This window comes from Polypterus senegalus, chromosome 13 (genome assembly GCF_016835505.1).
Source record: "Polypterus senegalus isolate Bchr_013 chromosome 13, ASM1683550v1, whole genome shotgun sequence".
Lineage (NCBI taxonomy): Eukaryota > Metazoa > Chordata > Cladistia > Polypteriformes > Polypteridae > Polypterus > Polypterus senegalus.
Window position 1 is genome coordinate 78969096 of NC_053166.1, and position 18415 is coordinate 78987510.

At 37.8% G+C, this 18415-nt stretch overlaps 1 protein-coding gene across 3 annotated transcripts in view; it reads left to right on the top strand.

The window, feature by feature from the left end:
* kcnd1 (potassium voltage-gated channel, Shal-related subfamily, member 1) overlaps positions 1-18415 on the top strand; it is a 275333-nt gene that overhangs the window by 223239 nt on the left and 33679 nt on the right. The gene's annotated exons all lie outside the window — the stretch shown is intronic.

The following is an 18415-nucleotide window of genomic DNA, read 5'->3' on the forward strand; positions in this document are numbered from 1 at the left end:
TTTTCTTTCTCATGATCAAAATGACAGGTAAAGCAACGTTTTAGAACAGTCAGGGGTGGACATTGAAGAGCGATTACTTTCTAATTCAAAGGGATTGCTCTAAATTGCTCCATCTGATACTGACTGACAGTAAACATCAGTGCTGACCTTGAGATTGCCCCAGACCTCTATGTTACCTGTTTTACTTTTTTCTATGTTGCATTGCCCCCACTCAGCAGAAGTAAGGCGATTTAATAAAAATAGCAATTAATGGTTGAATTTCCTCATCTTCTCTGACAGATGTGACCCCCGTAATTTATTTATTTGCGTCTTCTATTGCTGTGCTCCTCTAGTCTTCTCACTAGTTATTTATTTCAGCTGAAAGTGTAGTTTGTTGCTGAAGCGGAATTTGGTCTTCAGGGATGGGTGCTGTTCACTAAATCTCAAGTCTGCTGACTCTTTGTAACTCTCAGGAACCATTAAATAACTGCCGATCAATGTTTTTGCATGCTAAACAGTATACTCAGATTACATCTGTGATTATTTGAGTTAATTGTATATAAAATCTCCAGGCATTGTGACAAACATTTTAAGGGCAGCTACAACAACACTTGCAAGTGGTAGCAGTCTTACATTTACAGTGGCCTCCATAATGTTTGGGACAAAGACACATTTTTCCTTGATTTACTCCTCTGCACCACAGTTTAAAATTACAGATCAAACAATTTGGAGCTCTGATGACAGAAGAATTCTCATTATGGTGAAGAAAAAGCCCCAAATGCCTGTCTGGCAGATTCGAAACAGTCTTCAGAAGACAGATATGTATGTGTCAGAGACTAATGTCTGCAGAAGACCTCCTAAACTGAAATACCATTAGTTAGTCACAAAAAAACAGTATGGTCAGATTACAGTTTGCGAAAAAGTACTTAAAAGAGCCTGCAGAATTCTAAGAAAAGGTCTTATAGACAGAGGAGACAAAGATGAACCTGTATCAAGGAGATGGCAGGAGCAGAATGTGGAGACGAAAAGGAACTACTCAAGATCCAAAGCATACCACCTCTGTTAAACATGGTGTTTGGGATACTATAGCTTTTGCATGTATGACTGCCACAGGTACTGGCACACTTATCTTCATTGATGATGTAACTGCAGACAACCATTGCACAATGAATTCTGAGGTGTATTGAAACACCTTATCTGGTCATGTCCCAGTAAATGCCTCCAAACTCAATGGGCGGCGCTTCATCCTATAACAACATAACGATCCCAAACATAATGCTAAGGCAACAAAGGAGTTTTTTAATGCTAAAAATGGAAAATGATCGAATGGCCAAGTCCAATAAAACCAATTGAGTATGCCTTCCATATGCTGAAGAGAAGAAGTTAAGGGGATAAGCCCACGAAACAAGCAGAACCTCAAGATGGCTACATTAAGGGCTTGGCAGAGTATCACCAGAGAAGATCTTCAGCTCCTGATAATGTCTATGAATCACAGACTTCAAGTAGTCAGTTCATGCAAGGGATATGCAAAAGGTAGAAAATATGACTTCTTTAATATGCCTACCATTGCTATGTTCTAAACATTATGGTGCCCTGAAATGGTGGGGACCATGTATAAAAAGTGTTGTAATTTCTACATGGTGTGACCAAAATCTATGCAAGTACCCTTAAATTCAAGACTGCAATGCACACTTTATTAACATCTGAATTATTTGATTTGTAATTTTAAACTATGGATCAGAAAGGTAAATCAAGGAAAAATGTATCTTTGCCCCGAAAATAATGGAGTGCTGACTGTATTGAGCAGATTAATACTCGGCATGCATACACTACAAATGCAAAATAGTTTTTGTGTAGTCAATTTCAATTTTTTAGGAATTTAAGCAAAACAAAGACATTGATCTCCAAAGCTGTCTGTGGTATATTAGTTTTAATACAAGGCAAACGCACATAGCATTGACTTCACCATGACACCACCATTCTCTCAGAAAGTTCAGCATTCCCAAACTCACTCAATCCAACTCAGTGTCATTTTGGGCACAAAGCACAAAAACAAACCTGGGTAGGATGCCAGTGTATAGCAGGTCCACAGACATATGCTGACCTAACATGCAAGTCTTTGGATTATGAGCTACACGACAGATGCCTGTGTAAACACTAGGAAATTACAGTATGTATGCTCTTCACAGGCTACAAGTGGATTCAAATCCAGGATGCTGGACCGGTGAGGAAGCAGCACTAAGCACAGCACTACTGTATTGACCATTCTTACAGATTGTGAACAACAGGGGTATGTTGTAGCACCCTAAACCCCAAACACAACTGCACAGATATAAGTTTAGGGTTCACATAAGTGATATATTAATCAAAATACCTTTCCATGTCATTCTTATGATGCACACGCCCGGCACAATTCATCCTTTCCTTCTGCTCCTTTCTTTATCCATCCACCTCCCTCCAGTGAGTGTTGCCTTCCTTCCTCCCAGCTCTGACCAACTGGAGGAGGCCAGATGGTTTCCTGTTATGGTGGACCCGGGAATACTTCTGGTGCCAGGCCTTAGCCCGACAGAAGCATTTCCAGGTCTTGCGGAAATCCCAAAAAGTAGGGACTGTGAATCCCTTCAGCACCCTCTGAACCCCCCAAGGCTGTTCCATAGAACTGCTGCTCCCATCATGCCCTGTGGGTATCCATAAAGGTACTGTAACCCAGGGGTGCTGCCACCTAGCGTCTTGGGGTACAATATAACGGAACCTGGCTATCTTCCCCTGTCCTTCCATTATTCTGGCCACCCAGCTGGTTAAGGATCCTTATACACACCCTGCCGGGATGCCAGTCCCTGAATGCCATCTTTTACAACATGTATACTGTTTATTACTTAACTTCCTACATTATAATGAAAGATTCAAGCTGAAACTCAGCCTGTACATTAAATGCACCTTCATCTTTATGATGCTCTCTGAAAATCAACAGGATTGGTTTTTTTTTCACTTAAGTTGGAAACCAAAACACAACCCTAGAAAAATAACCCTTGCTGAAACATTAACAGCCTTTTAGTCTAGAGCTTAAAAGCATTAATTCTTCAAGGTAAATATCTACACAAGAAAACTCAACATTGACTCAGTGGCTGTTAGAAACCATTTTTACTGTTAACCATTAGTGTAATTGTTTGCAAAAAAATTAATTCACCAAAGCTTGTTGGATTTGAACACTGTGCACCGACAACAGAAGAGGTAACTCAAAAATAAAGGTTAGCTGAAATCTGTTTGCCATCTGTAACAAATGAAGGAGAAATGACAGAAACCCCTACCTTTAGTGAGCTAGAGTTTTATAACAAATGCCCATTATTATTTAATATTATCCAGTCATTAAGAGCATTGTCCATATCACCAGATGCTAGAATTGGACACAAAAGCCCAGTAAATAGCTTATTATGTTCCCGGCGAGTAGAGAGCCATCCCTATAATAAGTCCTTCCTCCTTCTGCTCCCTGACTTCTCTCTCCTTTTTCTAATTAAAAACTCAATCACTTCTATTACATGTACCAATTAGGAATAATCAATGCAGAGTTAAGATTATTTTTAGCACATCAGCCAGATGCCAGTAGCGCTCCAATTATAGTAACAGCTGTGATATTTTTAAATGAGGCATGATCACAACAATGGGGCTCTGAATCATCTTACACTGTGATATTATGTCCTGAAATTACAGCCCAGAGGTTTACGCATCACATTTCGTTCACTTGAGTGCCTATCGATTTGGTTTAAGGTTGGCTTTTCGATATATTAATTATGATTATTGTGAAACCACTTCCTCTGTGTGAATCCTGCTATAAGATTTATAACCAAGGCAAATGGTCCTCTAGTAGACATGTTTGAATTTTATAGGACTATCGTTAGTCCCATCACCTGTAAGGCTTCACCTCTTCCAAGACAATGTTTATCTTGCAGCAACAAACTCCTAAAACTGCACTCCAAAAACTGCATATGAAAAAACTAGATTGAAAAAAAAAACTTTAAATGGGAGTTGTTTTGCTTTTATTTAGCAAAACAAAATCTCCTAAATGGATACGCAAAATTTACTTGACAAGATTTCTTAATGTAAGCTAAATAATCGTAAATACACATTTTTTGATAAGTCAATAATTCTTGTAATGAGGAAAATGAGATTTAATATCATGATTTAAATACTTTTCACTTGCTTAGATTTCATTTTTTGCAGTATGAATCTGTGGTCTAACCGCCTGCTGGCCTGTTGTTGTCCGTTGTGCATTGTCCGTGATCTACCACAGACTGTTACAAATTCCCCTGTCTTAAAGTGAATAGGAGGAATAAAAAAGGCAGAAAGAAAACATTCTGGTTTATAAATAGCACTGCAGTACTGTTAGTAATGGGTTTATAGATCTGTGCGAAAATACCTGCTCATGAGGGAATTGTAAATATTGGATTATAGCGGCTTTCAACTGCAGTGAATGGAAGAATAAAGATTGCTCAGTCAGAAATGGCCAGTATGCATTAGAGATGAAAATGGAAGCCTCCTCTGTGGGTTGCCCTATTTCAATAAATGTACACTATGCAAGACGAAGTTTCTTCTGCAATTGCTCCCTCCCTCATTCCCACATTCTGTCACAGGAAAGGGATTATTGCTTGGCTGTGTGCAGAAAATGGGGGCACTCCTTCTAATCCTCACAGCTAGGCAGAGATAACAGGATGAAGTAGTCATCTGAGAACTAAAATATAAAACCATGCCAGCATACAAGGGAAATTTACAATGGACCTCTTCCAGGATCACATTTCTGAGCTTTCATTGACAAAAAGGTATTGCCATTTACATCTAAGGGAACATTTTACTTGTATTCTTCAAAAAAAAAAAAAAGCCACGGGATCATCCAGAAAGACCTCCAGAATTTCACAGCAATAAAAATTAGTGACATTGACAGTGCAGTTAGTGTGGGTGTTAAGTGAGAGATGAGGGCATCTGGAGCTGTTGTACACTGGCCCACAGAGTCAAAAGAGGAGTATCGCAATGGATGATTCTAACTAAAAATGGAATTTGGAGTGCTTCAAGTCAATTTTTCAGTGCTGAGGACTATCAAAGAGATAGGAGGAAATGTTAGCTACATTTTGTTCATGGTTAAACAGATTCACATTTTTTAGGCAGACCCTGGGTGGTTTTTCTACACCTGAAGATGATGCTTACGAATTCCAGCCCTTCGGAGTGCATCTGCACTTGCCATTGGGAATCTGTACTGTTTTTTTTCTTGAAACATACAAAACTCAATGCTCCTTGAATAAATAACAGAAAAATGCCTTTAAGGTTATAATTAATTGTAAAACATTAAGGTGACATTTTTCTTGTCTGGCTATTTGTGGCTGTGCCATTGCTCTTGTTTTGAATATGAATATGGTGTATTTGATTTAAAAATAATAACGTGTTAATTTTTGCATTTTCTAATTTGGTTACTTCTAAACCCAAACACATCACCATTCTAACAAGAAAACTAGAAATATGTAAAGTTAATAAATGTGGCTCAGTGACAGATTAAAGCTGTTACTTATGGAAAACCTGTACAGTATTACAGTATATGGTTTGATTAGTTGGTATTGCCACCATTTGCAAAATTTCTCCCTAAGAGAATGATAAGCTCAGTCAAAGCCTTGTGACTAATAAGTAAGCTTCAGGCATCCCTGTTACTAGTTAAAACTGCACATCTGTTTCATTTTTCATTTGTAAAAAGATAAAACTGGGCACTCTGATGGTTATAAGATAGATAGATAGATAGATAGATAGATAGATAGATAGATAGATAGATAGATAGATAGATAGATAGATAGATAAGTCTTTATTGTCATTGTCACTTTTACAAAAGAACAACAACATTGAAATAGCAGAACGGATGGCTGTTAAGGGCTAGTCCATCAAAATAAAATTGATATCTATAAACAGCAGTTATTAAGGTAGCCTTACCGAGTGTGGAACACTGAAGACTCAATACAGGGTTTCAAATACGTGATTTCGTAATAAAATATTACATTGTGCTTTGTGATTGGGCACAGGAGTGACAGATCCACAAACAGGCATAATTTGGGGCACCAATTGGGTCATCCCAAAATAAAAAAAAAAGAAAATTAAGCATTCTTTGGTGAGTGTGTCCTGCTAAGCAAGAAATCAAATTGAAAACAAAATATTTAGGTTGGTTAGCCAGTAGTCAGGTCACTTTGAGTTTTGTCCTGTGGGTTACTCTTGCCAAAAATTATGTCTCCTTCTAGGAGGCTCCGGATTTTATGGAGGCTGAACTGGAAGGGATGGAATCAGTTGCTCTCAGTGGGCAGTTTTTTGACACTGTGGGGAGAGAAGGAGAAGACAGTGTTAGCAATAGTACCCCATCTCATCCCAGCGGGTTATTACATACCTTGGCAGAGCCTGTAAGGAGGTCCATCAATGCACATGCGTGACAGCTTCTATTTTAAACTTTACAATATAAGAGAATCTATGTGGCTGGGACCATCCATCCATTATCCAACCCGCTATATCCTAACTACAGCATCACGGGGGTCTGCTGGAGCCAATCCCAGCCAACACAGGGCGCAAGGCAGGAAACAAACCCCGGGCAGGGCGCAGGGCACACACACCCACACTAGGGACAATTTAGAATCACCAATGCACCTAACCTGCATGTCTTTGGACTGTGGGAGGAAACCGGAGCACCCAGATGAAACCCACACAGAATCGGGGAGAACATGCAAACTCCACACAGGGAGGACCTGGGAAGCGAACCCGGGTCTACTAACTGCGAAGCAACAGCACTGCCACTGCGCCACCATGCTGCTGGCTGGGACCAAAGGTATCCAAACTTCAGAAGAATTTAATTTTCCAGTTATTATCAAACCCATTTAGTCCTCAGTCATTTGTTCAATCCAAAATGAATGTGACTAACATACAATTAGATATGAAGTTTGGCCAACATGTAAAAATATGGGATAAAAGGAAAAAAAGAGTGAATTTCATCAGGTCTAAGCATTAAAGAATATTATCAAACTGAATGAATTGTCCAGGTCAGTCTATGCCAGCAACATTGGCCACAATGCACAAATGTAATGCCTTTTCAGCACAAAGTCCATTGGTGCACTCACATTCAAAAGGGCAGAAGAGATTGATAGCAGCTTGTCATGTACTTGATCCTTCCTCTTAACTATATGTCATTTCACTTTCTAACCTGTTTAATGCAGAACAGGAATGCGAGTGGTTCTGAAGCCTATCCCAGCTAGCATAGGGTGCAAGATGGGAACAAACCATGGACAGGGTGCCAGTCCAACACAAGACAGATGCACACACACCAAACACACACTAGGGCCAATTTAGTGCATCCAATTCACATCAACCTGCATGTCTTTGGACAGTGGGAGGAAACTAGAGTACCTGGAGAAAACCCACACCTACCTGGTCTCCATACTTTGGGGCAGCAGCACTACCAAAATGCCTATTAAGTTTCATTTCAATTATTCATCACAACAGACAATTCTTAAAGAATTTCATTTGTAAAAAATACATTTCAAATACATTTAAAAATGCAAATGGGAGTCAAATAAAATAACGTTGCGTAATGAATCCTTTGAGACAATGATAAAGAAAATGGCAAATGTAAAAGTAGATTTGTTTACAGTGCATCCGGAAAGTATTCACAGCGCATCACTTTTTCCACATTTTGTTATGTTACAGCCTTATTCCAAAATGGATTAAATTCATTTTTTTCCTCATGAATTCTACACACAACACCCCACAATGACAAAGTGAAAAAAAGTTTACTTGAGATTTTTGCAAATTTATTAAAAATAAAAAATTTGAGAAAGCTCATGTACATAAATATTCACAGCCTTTGCCATGAAGCTCAAAATTGAGCTCAGGTGCATCCTGTTTCCCCTGATCATCCTTGAGATGTTTCTGCAGCTTAAATGGAGTCCACCTGTGGTACATTCAGTTGATTGGACATGATTTGGAAAGGCACACACCTGTCTATATAAGGTCCCACAGTTGACAGTTCATGTCAGAGCACAAACCAAGCATGAAGTCAAAGGAATTGTCTGTAGACTTCTGAGACAGGATTGTCTTGAGGCACAAATCTGGGGAAGGTTACAGAAAAATTTCTGCTGCTTTGAAGGTCCCAATGAGCACAGTGGCCTCCATCATCCGTAAGTGGAAGAAGTTCAAAACCACCAGGACTCTTCCTAGAGCTGGCCGGCCATCTAAACTGAGCGATCGGGGGAGAAGGGCCTTAGTCAGGGAGGTGACCAAAAACCCGATGGTCACTCTGTCAGAGCTCCAGAGGTCCTCTGTGTAGAGACGAGAACCTTCCAGAAGGACAACCATCTCTGCAGCATTCCACCAATCAGGCCTGTATGGTAGAGTAGTCAGACAGAAGCCACTCCTTAGTAAAAGGCACATGGCAGCCTGCCTGGACTTTGCCAAAAGGCACCTGAGGGACTCTCAGACAATGAGAAACAGAATTCTCTTGTCTGATGAGACAAAGATTGAACTATTTGGTGTGAATGCCAGGGGTCACTTTTGGAGGAAACCAGGCAGCGCTCATCACCAGGCCAATACCATCCCTACAGTGAAACATGGTGGTGGCAGCATCATGCTGTGGGGATGTTTATCAGCAGCAGGAACTGGGAGACTAGTCAAGGGAAAGATGACTGCAGCAATATACAGAGACATCCTGGATGAAAACCTGCTCCAGAGCGCTCTTGACCTCAGACTGGGGCAATGGTTCATCTTTCAGCAGGACAACAACCCTAAGCACACAGCCAAGATATCAAAGGAGTGGCTTCAGGACAACTCTGTGAATGTCCTTGAGTGGCCCAGCCAGAGCCCAGACTTGAATCAGATTGAACATCTCTGGAGAGATCTTAAAATAGCTGTGCACTGATGCTTCCCATCCAAACTGATGGAACTTGAGAGGTGCTGTAAAGAGGAATGAGTGAAACTGGCCAAGGATAGGTGTGCCAAGCTTGTGGCATCATATTCAAAAAGAATTGAGGCTGTAATTGCTGCCAAAGCTGCATCGACAAAGTATTGAGCAAAGGCTGTGAATACTTATGTACATGTGATTTCTCAGTTTTTTTTATTTTTAAACAATTTGCAAAAACCTCAAGTAAACTTTTTTCACGTTGTCATTATGGGGTGTTGTGTGTAGAATTCTGAGGAAAAAAATGAATTTCATCCATTTTGGAATAAGGCTGTAACATAACAAAATGTGGAAAAAGTGATGCACTGTGAATACTTTCCGGATGCACTGTATATAGTGCTCATTATAACTGGAAACTCTTGATCTTTTTAGAGGCATCAGTCTAACTGGGAAAATCAACCGGGCTTTTTTGAGAGCATAAAATGCTTGTTTAATGGAGAAACTAGGGACTGTAATTGTTTTGCAATCCATTTTCAATACTACTCCTTAAACAAGAACCAAAAAACAACACTCGAATATCGATAGCAACTTTACCTGGACCATACAACTTGAAAACATGAATGCATGTGAACTGATAATTACCATCAGTAAAATTCAAATAGGAAAACAACCGTGAGAGAACCTTGTGAACAGTCTTAAGGATCCCTGTGTGCTAACATGGCATTATTGCACAAGAATGCTACTGATCATGCAACATGCTGCTTAACAAATGTGACTTTTAGGCATTCTTTTCACATGTGCATGTCTTGAGTTGTATTCTATGTTTCTTAAAAATAGCAACTAAGTACATTTAACACATACTGCAATGGACTGGTGCCATCGTCCAGGGTTTGTTGCTGCCTTGCACCCAGTGCTAGCTGGGATAGGCTCCAGCAGACACCTGTGACCCTGTTCAGTAGAAATCAACTGACTGACTGACTGACTCAACACATGACCAGCAAGCGTATTAAAATGTCCACCAATTTTGTATCTATTTTCCAAACTTGCTGTTCCACTATAGTATATGGAGTAGACTTAACTAATTGCTAATTGTTTGTTTAATGTGAATTGTGACAACACCACCAAGAAAGTGAATGAGTCATAGAAACAAGATTGCACAGATGTGTAAAGAATGATACCAAGGATCACCACAGGGGGTTGCTGGCCATGCTAGTTTGCAAGCTATTTTAACAATATTAGACATACTGACTGTCAGTCATCCTTAATTTGCCTTTTCAGTTATGGTTATTCTACAAATGACCTTCTTTTAAAAGGCAGGGAAATTTTGTTCAACAAAATGAACATTAAATATGTCCCTACTACACTGCCAGAATAATGATAATTTAATAAAAAGAGATTTGCTTAAAAGAAAGGCATATCTGTACACAGATAACACTTTATTATGGGGAGCCATATCTTGTACTCCACTACTATGCATAGAACAAATTCACTCAACAGGAACCTAAAATCCATGAAGATTATACTACCGTGTGTTTTTTGGTGTCTTTGTAAAAGTAGTATTTTTAAAGACTTAATGTCCTAGCAAAATATATGCAAACAGCACGACCCACAAATCATAAGGTTTTCAAAAGATATAAAACAAGCATGTTGTCTCCTGCTGTTGAGCAGATCGCATGGGTGAGGGGCAATGATGGGGAAGGAGAAGAAAGCAACAAAGTTCTTGTTGGTTTTTAAAGGCACTGATGAAGCCTTAGAGTAAAATGGACATTTAATGAAAAATGGAAAAGCAATTAAAATTTTGACTGGCTGTAGTCAAATAGCAAATTTATTAGTGACAGATGCCACTGTCTTGACTAGGGTTACCATATGCCTGGTTTCCCCGGAAATGTCCTCTTTTTAGGCGCCTACCCAGGCAGATTTTACAAAACTGTCAGTTACTCTGGGTCTTTCACACTGTGACCCATCTATTTTTGAATAACAGACATTGGTTGAACCTGCAATGGTGATGCCGTAGGGGTAGTTTTCAAACAGTGCACCTTGCATATTATGGAAGTACTGTAATTACTAACTTCCACCCCACTTTGACATGTATGATGGACGGCCGACAGCTCAACCCGGCCGGGATGCCCTGAGAAGGAAAACATGGGGGAAGGAAGCAACTTTCGGCCACTGCCTCCCCCAAGACGTTAGATCGCAACTCCCCTGGAGTATAGCAGTACCCCGGATTCCCGCAGGGTGGCATGGGTGTCGCCAGGGGGAGTTGCCATCTAGTGTCTTGGGGAGGCAGTAAAAGTTGCTACCCCCTTTTCCTTCTCACACATGGACAAAACTCCAAATGGTGACCTTTGGAGTTTTTGTGTTTTCGTTTTTGGCTCGGGAAATATTGTAACCCTAATCTTGACAGAGATAACATTATAATACACTGGAAGAGAAATATAGAAATAATTTAAATTTACTATAGCCCAAAATAACTTTGATAGTGCATGCCTGGCAGCCAAAGTACAATTTTTTGTGTATTTAGCTCTGACTTAGCTAAAGCTTAGATCTACTGTTTAATATAACACTAAGGTCCATGTATCCAGTACCTCCGGGCAATCTGATTGGTCAGCTTGGCTTTGGTGTGTTTTGTCAATTTGGGTTTAGTGATACAACGAAAAAGGAAGTGCGAGTGTGAGACACATGAGGAGGAGTAAAGGAGCATGCTGAGAGAGTTGCCTTCAAAGACAGAAAGTATAAAACCAGACAACAGGTACAAAAAGGTACCTCGAAAATAATGGCAGTCTGAGAAGCCAGCTTTTGGTGAATGTGCTTGAGAAAAGGAGTGCCAGTGAAGGGATATTCAAACACATGCAGATATAGAGGAGAGGTGCTGAAAGTACACATAGGGCAAGAGGTAACAAACATTTTTAAATGATTCCATTACCTCACATCAACAGGTGCCATTACTAATAGACCAAAAAACATTATCTACTGGATGAAATATTCATACCTGTGACTTGCTCGGTTCAGGGTTATTTGATGCATTCTATCAGTGCCTGCTCCTAACCTCACCTCACCTCGCCTCGCTATATTGGCAGCAGTGGATGCATGGTTGGAAGCTACCCTGAGGGAGGCCCCAGTCTGTTCCAGGGCACCCTCTCTCTCACACACACACACACACACACTATTTGAAGTTGCCAGTACAAGTGGCATTCATGTTAGATCACCTAGTTTGAAAGGAAAACTATAGTACTCATAGTAAAACCCATGAAGATTCCTGGCCTGACATTAGAACACTGGGATCAGTACCTCATACTGCCAAAATTAAAAATTGTAAAATAAAGTAAATGGTCAGTAAAAAAATTGCAATAAAAATTTGCTACAACTATAGTTTAAAAAGAGTGAGTTTCAGTAGTTGTGCTTCTATGAACTGTAAGTATGGAATTGTACTCCTCTGAACTTCAGATCTAAATTATGAATCACACATTTTACATAATGTAATCTGAACAAAGAAATCTAATTAAGAAAAGTGGTATTACTATATTGAATACTTTTCTCTAGCACTGTGTCTGAAATTCTAAACTCAAATGAAACATTTCAATCTAATATATATATGCACTATAATTTTTTTTTTGCTAGTACAATCCCATTCGATTGTATTGTTTGCCTAAATTTCTCTTTATTCTCTAAAACTGCACTTTCTTTTGTCCTTGAACGTAGCATGTGTTTGTTTTCCATAACTCTTTCATATTTTTACATTCTTAAACAGCAGGCACAAAACAGAAAAAAGCGCCAGTCCATGTCAAAGCCCATTCATGCACTCACCCACTCTCACAGTCACACTGAGCCCATTTCAAGTCCTCAGTTAACCTAACAAATCTACACATCTTTGAGAATGTTAGAGGAACACTGAAGGCCAGGATTTCAACCTAGGATGCTGAATGCATATGAGGCAGCAGAGCTAACCACTGATCCACCAATGTTAATTTTTCCACTTAAATAAAATTAATCCAGAATTTACTTTTTTTTTTTGTAAATGATTGAATTACATTGTACCAATTCTGTCCACTGTACCAGTACAGCTAGTCTACTGTGATTATGCTTACTTTATAGAATCACAAAAATCAACAGTTTTGGTGTGAACAGGCCATTCAGCCCAACGCAGCCTGTAAATCATATGTTTCTTAAAGTTGAAAGGTAAACCTGATGTCCATCCTACTAGTCCACTTTATAATTTTAAATACTACTATTATGTCTTTTTTTAGTCTCTATTTGCTTAAACTGAAATGATTCAACATCTTCCATCTTTCTTCACAGCACACCCTGCAGTTCTACAGTGTAGTTGCTCTTCTATGGATGTTTTAGTACATATGTATTTGTACTGTAATATAGAGATAGAAGTTGCAGAAAATATTCCAAATAAAGTGTCAAAAGTCATAAGTTATGGCATAAAGCAGTGTTTCTTAAATGTTTTGGGACCACAGAGACCTGTGCAAAAAAATCTGCAAAAGCCCTAGGAAAATTTATGAAAAAAAATGAAATTACAAAATAACCAGTTGCGTGAGAAATATCTTAATCAAGAAAATATATATATATATCCATATACAGTATACATTTATGCAAAAATGATGTAATAATAAAAACTATTTCATGTTTCATGCATGGTAAATGTCAATGAGAAGGATGTTCAGCCATCGAATGACACAAATCATCAATATTTGGTTTAATGTTTGTTACTTATAACCTTAATGTAGCTGTCATATTTGGCTTATTTTAAGATTTTGTTTCCATTTCAGTGACAATCGGAAATCTACTTTCAAATAAGCATGCCAAAGCAAACTAAAATAAAATCCTAAATTCTAATTCATTTATGATTTTTTGAATCTAAAATTGATCAAGAAGTAAACTAATCTTCAACTTTTTTAATATTATATAAAGTTGAGGAAAGATCAGTTAACATAGCTTCTTCATTTATAGATCATTCTTTGCTTTGTTGTTCAAATTAAATGGACCCAGAACCCACAAACATATTCCCTGACGCTTCGGAAAATAGTCTCTAGATTTAACTAATGATATTTTGTAATTGGCTCATGACACTGAGTTTAAGTGGGCTAAAATTGTAACCTGTATTTTATTTTTATGCCTTGTTCATTTGGTCAAATAATGTTTTGAAGTTGTCAAAGAAATTATTTTCAGCGTCTGAAAGTTTAATTTTCATTTTGGGTCTTTTATTTTAATATAACTGTTGATTATTATTTTGATCAGTTAAATGTTTTCAAAAGCCAAAGTAGGTCAGCAGTGTATTATAACTTGTTGTCCAATCTGTATCATTGAACTGTGCAGTTATAGTTCATGCTTGATAAGAATATAATTATTTCTCCTCTCTGAAAATAATAAATTCTTTTAAAAAATTTGACCTCACAAAGACTACCAAACAAGACGCATGTAATAATTAAAAAAAAAGAAACCTAACTTGAGTTGTTTGCTTGTATTGCTACAAAATAAAAAAAATAATAACCACAATAATATCAATATGTTCAGTTTAATTAATGCATGTGACTAGATGCACGGTGACGAGTGCAACACGGCATGCCTCAAACAACAGAGATGTTTATTAACTATCATGACAAACAGCAGAACCTTTGCTGTCGGGTCTGGGCAAGCGCATTTCAGTGTGGTGAAGGACCCATTTAATGTTGCGTCAGATTCAGGTTATTTGTTGATCGATTCATTATTTTTTTCATTAGTTACAATTAATACAATGCATGGAACTCCTGTAAGTTTTCGGAGAATCCTACAGTTCCACAGAACACAGCGTAAGAAACCCTGACCAAAACATAATCTCCTTTGACTTGTACTCAACACACTATTATTATCTGTAACTCAGTATTTTATCAGCCTCTTTAATCACTTTTGCACATTGTCTGCTACAAATTCTAATTAGTTGTACATTTAAGTTTTTATATACAGTATATTTACTTCTTATGTGCAAATTTTAATGTATCTAAATTAAAGTTCATCTGTTGCATATATTCCAAAATCTAAATTCTATCCATGTTCGGGCCCATCTGCAGTAGTTGTGCTGACTCCAAAATATGCACCATTCCTCCTATATTTAGTGTCATTGAAACTCCACCAGTTAGTTAATTATACTTTTATCTAGATCATTTATATCAAATACAAACAGCAGCCCCAACAGTGGTGACACTAGTTTTAACATCATTCAATTTAGAAAAAGGTTCCTTGCTTTCTATATTTAAGCCAAGTGTATACGCACCTGCACCTTGAATTCCTTCCTTCTTTTGATTTGTCCGCTGGCATCTCTTGGGTTACATCTTCAGAAGCATTTTGATAATGAAAGTGAATAACATGGTAGTATAGGTCAACTTTATTTTGAAATGTTCTGCCTGTGAGACATCATGTTGTTCATTGAGTTGTTGATATGGTTGTGTGTCTATCAGTGATGTAGGTAATTCGGTTCTAAGAGGTATACAATAAAGATGAACCTCCTTTTGTGAACTCTGTTGTGCAGCTGTGTTTTTGACTGTTGGTACTGTAATAGTATTATTCTCTTTTTATAGTGTTATGATACCCAAAACATCAAGCATACGGTAATTTTTTTTCCCACATAAACATCTAGCCTATTAATCAATAAAAACTCTCCCCAGTGTAAATTAATTTTGTCTAATCTCTAACACGCCTGTCTTTGTTGATTTGTCTTTTACAGTTGCTTCTATTAATTTTCCTGCAATACACATTAAGCTAACTAGTGTATTGGTAATAGAATTGGCTCATTAACTTTTATTTATGTATAATAGGATAATGTTTGATCATTTCTAGCATTTTCAAATTCTCTAAGTATACAATAATTTACAAAAATGCATGCTAAGAGAATAGATATCTAGGAAAAGCTTGGATTACTGCAGGAAGAGGTGTTGATGAGTCCATTAGAGGGGCACTTACCCTGTGATCTTTGTCTGGATCCCAAGGCCGGAGCACAGTAACGAGGATTCTATGTTTGGTACTATCCTTCAGATGAGACTTAAAACTGAAGTCCTTACTCTCTGTGGTCATAAACGATCCTTGGGCATCTTTCAAACACCAGAGTTTCCTGATATCCTGGCTAAAATACCACAACAGTCTGGTCATTCTGGCCCCCAAGTGTCCCCTGATTCTATTTGGCAAACTATCTCTCTCACCTCTTTACCATCTAATAGCTAAAGTGTGGTGTGCATACTGGTGCAAATACGGCTGCCGTCATATCATTCAGGTGGATTCTAGCCTTGAGCAGACTACAAAAGTGCTATGTAAATGTAATTAATTATTATTATTATTATTGTAGTCATTGACTTCATTGAGGACTCTGTGTGTAAACGGTGATTTATTTGACTCCACCCTTTTTAATCCTAGGTGTTTTCAAAGAGAAAAATACTGGAAGTGATTTAGCACTTCATTAACATTCCCTGTAGCCACGTGAGGGTTTCCAACTTCTCCACAGGTGAAGACTTCAGAAAAATAGGAACTGAGGGCGTTTGCTATTTCCGTTTCTGTATATTTTACTTCCCCTTTAATTTACTTCAGCTTCACTTTAACTGTTTTCTTACTGCTAAAACAAAAGGAATGTTCTGGGATTTACTTTTGCATTTTCAGCACTGTTTTTCTGTAATCATACATTTGTTCTTCTAATTTCTTTTTTAACCATTGCAGTTAGAGATTTTGGGCCTTATGACTCGTGCTGGTGTGATTTGCATGTTATATAGCATTTTTTTCTTAATTCATTACACTTTATACATCCATAGAGTAGTTTTTTAAACATTTGCTTTTATTACAGAATTTTAGAATTTGTCCTGCATTATGCTATGATTCTTAGGAAACTGGAATTGGAAATATGTGGTATTCAGAAAAAACATACTTGAACTCTTTTTTATTTTTTTTGATAATCTGTGTGTATAATCTGAAGAATAGTAATGTACAGAGGTCATCACTGACAGGAAAGGAACATTGCACAGTGTCAGTTCACACAAAGTTCTTTAGTTCTTTTTTAAATTTATTATGGGTAAAGAAGTTTGTTATTTAATCATGATTGGCTATTGAATTTTATTGATTTTTTATACTGTATGATAACATCCTGAAACCTACCTAATCTAAATCAAAGTCATGGGAGTTCAGAGCCTGTCCCTACTGTTTCCTACAAGGCTGGAAAAATTCATCAGCCCCTTGTGCAGCCCACTCACACACACAAGCACACTCACACTGAAACAGGACCAGCAAATCTAAACACCACTTGAGGTATCCAAAGGGAAAGAAATATAGAGAAGGTGACACTGTGCACAGTTCACACAGATGACTGGGTATGTGATTTGAATGCAGAACAATGGATCCATGAGACAGTAATGCCACGCAGTCAGCCAGCTTTATGATACTGTTTAATATGCTCTAATTCAATTTGAATATGTGGACATTTCTTATTGCCTATTACTGATAATAATTTGCTTTGTGTTTTTTTTTTTTTTAAATAATTTTACAACCTTTTAGCTTTTTATATATTGAATGCTTGCTGCACAGGTTAATTTTGGGTTTGAGTGCTTTAAAGCATATTAGTCAAAACCTGCCAGAAATCCAGCAGGATTGCTTAACCAGATTAACAATGCATTTTGCCTGTTTTGGAAGTATTAAAAAGTGTATTAAACATTTACCCTATATAATACAAGGGATGATTGATTGGTACGCTCCAGCATTGTATAGTTTGTGTTTTATTGCTTGCAGCCTCTTCATAGTTATGTTAAACCCCAGAAAAACAAGATAAAATGTTATTATGTGTATCAGAAACATGTAAATACCAAAAATGTCAAAATAAACACGGAGGGAAGAGTACGTCTAAGGCCCAGTGCTGTACTGATGCAGATTTAGCGCACATCCTTTGTATGAGATGTTTTGAAATAGTCACCAACGCACAACCCAACGTTGCAATTAGGACAGTGGAAGTGTGTTTCTTTTTGCACTTTTCTTATAGTATTTTCTATTGCTTGAGCAGGAGAGAGTAGAATGTCAATGCTTGATCTAAATGATCAATGCTGTTCCTTGTGTTATTGGAGACTTTTACAGTCAATGGCTTAGTGGATTCCACCTTTCTCCTGACATTAACATTGACAATTGGTGGATTGTGAACAGTGCTTAGGGGGCTAATATTTTTCGTGGCCTTCCTCTTTATTGCAATCGTTTTCCGTTTTTGCCACATAGATACTGCACCCTGCTGCAGCTTTACATGACTGAAGTCAAAAGGCATATCATGGCGGTTTTGTCATACAGTGTCGTATTCATTACTTGCACTGTTCTTATTAATGTCTAATGACCAATTTACATTCTTATCACTATCGCTCGATTCGACTAATGGTAAAGTTTAATTTTTTTCTAAAATTAGATTTGCTGTTTTTTGTTTACATGCTATTGTGCTTTTTGGCTGAAGGCTCTGTGCCCCACTCATGAGTTACCATAGAGAGTCAGGATGCATAGAAAAAAATCGTGATTTTTTTTTTTTTTTTGCAGCATGATGTT